At 35.7% G+C, this 5,477-nt stretch overlaps 1 protein-coding gene across 4 annotated transcripts in view; it reads right to left on the bottom strand.

Moving 5' to 3' along the window:
- Positions 1-5,477, bottom strand: part of Zdhhc15 (zinc finger DHHC-type containing 15) — a 106,071-nt gene that overhangs the window by 84,831 nt on the left and 15,763 nt on the right. The gene's annotated exons all lie outside the window — the stretch shown is intronic.

Below are 5,477 nucleotides of genomic sequence, written 5' to 3'. Positions count from 1 at the left end.
CTTAGTTTCTCGAGCCTCTGGTAACCACCACTCTATTTTAATTTTTAATTTATTATTTTTTATTTTATTTTTTGGTCTTTTCTAAATAGCTTTTTAAATTATTGAGTTTTTGTACATTTCATATAATAATTCTTAATCAAATTTAGGCCCGCTCCTCCCATTCAAGACCCTCCCCCACCAGATTTCATGCATTCTGTCATATGTTAAGTCTGATCCAACCAAGCATTTGTATCCAGATGTCCTTTGGTGCAAGTTCACCCACTGGAATCCAGTCAGCCTATCTAGAGATCTTTAAGAAGATCTACTCTCTTACCCAGCAGTACTCAGTTGCCAATAGTCCTAGGCTAGGGTTGGGGCCTTCTGCCCATTTCCTTCCTTCTATGCTGGTTTTTGTCTGATTGAGTCAGCATGGGTCTTGTTCATACTGTCACCATTTTTTCAAGTCTATTCAAGTGAGTTTACAGTGGCTGAAAGCCTGTTTCCTTATGTTCATGCACTAACCCTGGCTCTTACAGTCTTTCCACCCCCCCACCCCCTTCTGCAATGGTCCCTGAGCCATAGGTAGGTGAGGTTTAATATGGGAGTCCTATTTTTTGGTCTTTTTGAGACAGGGTCTTCCTGTAGCCCCAGCTGGCCTGGACTCACTATGTAGACCAAGATGGTCTCGATCTCACAGAGAACTGCCTGCCTCTGCAGGCAAGTGTGTTACACCACACTTGGCTACTTTCATTTTTAATGAGATCAACTATCTTACATTCCACATGTGAGTGAGGTCACATGGTATTCGTTTTTCTGTGCCTCACCTATTTCATTTAACACAACGATCTGCAGTTCCCTTTGTAGCATATAATAGGACATCATTCATTTTTTAATGGTTGAATAACATTCTGTTGTGTTTATGTACATTTTCTTTGTCCATTAATCACATGACAGATACATAGGTTATTACTATTCCAAGGTTATTGTGAATAATGGCACAATGAACACGGGAGTGTAGGTGTTTCTGCCTCAACAGATTTCATCTTTTTATATATTCCCAAGTGATATAGCTAGATGATGTGGTAGTTCAATTTTTATTTCTTTGGAGGAAACTCTATACTGATGCCCATAAGTGATGTAGTAATTTACAATCCCACCAACAAGGTGCAGAGTTCCTTTTTTTCCACATCCTCACCAGCAATCATCATCTTCTGTCTTCTTGTTCACAGTCATTCTTATTAGAGTGAAATATTACATCATTATGGTTTGATTTTCATTTCCCTAATGATTTGATATGTTGAGCTTTTAAAATTGTATCTACTGGCCATTTGGATGTTTTCTTTTGAGAAATGTCTACTTAGCATTATTGTCCAATTTCAAATTGGTTTATTTGAGTCTGGGCTGGTTTTTAGGGTTCCTTATATAATCTATATATCAAGTTTTGGCAGATGTATAGCATGTCTCTTTCAAAATCAGATACTATTAAGAACACTGGCCAGGGATGTGGCTCAGTGGTAGAGTGCTTGCCAATCCTGCCTGGGGTTCAATCTTCAATGCCATAAGAAAACAAAATTTGTTGGATGTGGTGGTGCACAAGTGTAGATCTCACCACTTGGGAGCCTGAAGCAGGAGGGTTGCAATTCATGGCCAGTCTTGGCTACATATTGGGGCTCCGCCTGAATTAATTAAAAAATTTAAAACATAGAAAAGATAAAGAGCACTCAAAACCATGCTGAAGACTGCCAATACAATTTGGAGGTAACGATAAAATATCTTACTGTGGCATAAGATTTTTCCCTCCCAGCAGTTTCTTATCCTTCTGATATATTTTAGTACATCAAGAATAAATTAAAGTTAGCATAACTGAGAAGCTGACACAAAGCAGGTATTTCTATGCTCTTAATTTTCAAATGGACATTTAATTAAACTCTTGTGTCAGTTTTCTTAGGCCACAATAAAGTACCATAGACTGAGTGACTTAAACAATAGAAATTTATTTTCTCACAATTCTAGACTAAAATCCATGACCAAGGTGTCAGAGAGATGCTGCTTCCTTCTCAGATCTCTCTTCTTGGCGTGCACATAGTCATCTTCTTCCTCTGTCTTCACAGGGTCTTCTTTTGGTACCCACCTGTCTCCAAATCCCCTTGTCTTTTGATGACACCAATTACACTGAAATAGGAACCACTCTACTGACCTCATTTTAACTTAGTTACCCCTTTAAAGGTTCCATCTTAAAATAAAGTTACATTATGAGACACTGGGGGGTTAGATTTCATCTATGAATTTTTGGGGGGTGGCTCAAATCCATAGCAGCTTTATTACTTATGAAGTACATCAATTTTTGTAAAGGCAAGTAATTACACTCATTTAACACTAAGGGAAAACCTAGAGAACTTAGTATGTAAACCATTACAAATCTAAATAAATTTGCAGAGAATGGGCAGAACTTTTACTTACAATCCTTAATGGCCTTTTGGGAAGATGACCAAATGTGGGCAGTGCATTACTCTTAATTCTGCATGATGGATGATGCCTGATGTCCAGCTTATTCTTAAGTTCATCTTTTAGCCTCACCCCATTCTTGGGTCATATTAAATTTCTAATGGCTAACTCATCCCTGATCCTCATTTCAAGTGTGGAGAAAGGAATATATTCTTCTAGTCAACATCTTTAAATTATTGATAGCACCGTGCTGAGTGAGAATATCTTTGAAATGTATTTATAAAGCAAAAGAAATATATTATCATATTTTAGTGTAGAAGATAGGGAGATATGTCTTTAATTTTTTTCTGAGTCCTAGATCACAAAGGTTGATATAGTATATGATATTCAAATCTGTGTTTTGGATGACTTAGGTTTTAATCCTTTTTAAAATTTTATTATTTTTATTTTATATGTATGAGTGTATTGCTTGCATGTGTGTAAGTGCACCCATGTCATGCAGTACCCATGGAGGTCATAAGAGGGTGTTGGATTCCTCTGGAACTGGAGTTACAGACAGTTGTTAGCCAACATGTGGGTGCTAGCAATTGAACCTGGGTTCTCTGCAAGAGCAGCCAGTGCTTTTAACTACTGAGCCATTTCTCCAGCCCTTTCATCCTTTTGTTACCTCATGAATCAGTGTGACTATGGGAGCATACTTCTTTGGATCTCAGTTCTACATACACAATATGAATGTATAGATTTTGATTCTGTATTCACAAGAAAAATCATGAGGAATTATAGTCCTGGACTATCTTATACTTCTTAGAAGAAGGATCTTTCAGATTCTGTCTGATGTTAGTATCAGTAATAATAACATCATACAGTGATAGTATTTACTACTACTTATATTTATCACTAACCAGACACTATTCTAAGGTACTTGGTCAAAATAACCATAGAAAGTATCATCCCCATTTCACAGAAGAGGAAAATGAAACCTAGATAAAATCTCTCATGTCATATGTAAGTGGCAAAGTCAACTAATCACAGGTAGGTCTGACACCAAAGTCTTGTTTTTAATTTTTTTTTGAGTCTTTTAAGACAAAGTCTGGCTTTTATTTGCTTGTGTTACAACTCTCTTAACAGTACCTCAGAAACTGAAAATTACCAGGCACTCTTAGTTTCCTAGGGCTATGATAACAACTTACCACAAACTGAGTAATTTAAAATACGAGAAATTATTCTCTCACATTTCTGGGGGGCTGAAATATGAAATTAAGGTGTAGTCAGGATAATGCTTTCACTGAAGATGCCAGGGTTGAGTCCTTGCCTGCTTCGTCCATTGGTTGCAGGCAATCTTTAGAGTTCATTTGAGGTGTCATAACCAATCCTTGCCTCCTTCCGGTGGTGGTTTTCTCTCTATCTACATATCCAATTTCCCTTTAGAACACCATTACTGGGTTGAGGCTTAGTCTAATCTGGTGTGACCTCATCTTAACTTGATTACATCCCTAAAGATGGTATTTCAAATAGGGACACATTCATAAGTTCCAGGTGGCCATGAATTCTGCTGGGAAGGGTGCTCAACTCAGTACAAGAGTCTTGAAGTGCAAACCTTTCTCAGTATGTTTTCTTAAGCTTTGGGAAGAACAAAAATTTACATGATTTGGAGATTTCATTTCCTTCTGACAATCATATACATTATTTTATTCTACTTTAAGAGTGTAACGTAGTTGGAAACAAGTCACAGATTTACAGGGTCATTAGGGACCTCAGATAGTCATTATCTTATTGTTCTGTTTCTAGGCAATGCTCACTGATTGTTGCCTGATACTTGGGTGCTCAATACATTCTGAAAAGCATATTTTACAGAATCCTTTAGTAATGCGACCTAATATTCAGAAATGGACCGTTGACTTTCATTTTAGTTCAGATATTCTATCATTGGAAATTCTGACATACAAAAGAGTAACAACAGATATATTAATATTTAACATTCACAAAGCAGACTTGCTACCTATTTTATTAGTTTACAGGAAATCCTTGAAATATTAAACTAATGTTATTTTTATGGAAATTGAAGTTCAGAGAAGTTTAATTACTTTAGGAAGCTTACAGAGCTAGCAAATGACACATCTTATAATTCCAAGCTATACCTTCTGTCTCCTAAATTCCATTATACTCAATTGAAGAATGCAGAAGCAAAATCTAATCTCACTGTTTACTGTGTGGATAAATTTAAGAATTATCAGGAGAAAAGAACTTTGGAATCCTAGAATCAGAAGAGACAATAAAAGCATACATTTTTGTACAATTGCCTAGAGAAGTCAAATTCTGGTAACTGAGTGAATGCTATGAAAGAAGAACTGAATCAATATAGCTTACAAATGACACATGATGTCAGTGTACTTAAAAATAATTGATAACATGCATAAATGAAGATATGGCACTTTGGATACTAGAGAAAAAGCAACTGAGCATCAAGTTTCTCAGTAAGCAGCTCAGCTAATTCAATCTAGTATTTGTAGAAGGAAAAGTAAAATACAAATACTGATTTGCTTAAGAAGTCAGATATTGTCAGTTTGAATCCTAACATTGATCAGTTAAGTGATACGGGAATAGTTACTTATGTTGAAATAATTTATGTAAAATACAGAGATGTTAAGTAACTGGGAATATCTATATCATCATGTTAATGTAAACATTGAAGGATACAATAATTAGCATGGTACCCAGCACAATAAGTTGTAGTTTCCAGTAACAATAGTAATAATCATAATGGTAATGATTTTATCATGTTTTTATGGAAGAACATCATCTAAGTTCCCTAGATGATCTTGAAAGTTTATAATGGGAAATATTTATAGTTATTTATGTATACACAGAGGATGATTTCTGACTTTAAGAACCATACATAAGAATAAAAGGCAGCACAAGGCTTGCTCTAATACTATAGTAATAACGGCACATGTTTGTTATTAGGATATGCTCTGTTCACCTTTGTTCTAACTGCTTTATGTGCAATTAAATAATTTTCACAACAAGTTCACGAATTAGGTAGAACAATTATT

This window comes from Nannospalax galili, unplaced genomic scaffold (genome assembly GCF_000622305.1).
Source record: "Nannospalax galili isolate Female #2095 unplaced genomic scaffold, S.galili_v1.0 scaffold238, whole genome shotgun sequence".
Classification (NCBI taxonomy): Eukaryota; Metazoa; Chordata; class Mammalia; order Rodentia; family Spalacidae; genus Nannospalax; species Nannospalax galili.
This window is presented reverse-complemented; position numbering and strand designations above follow the sequence as displayed.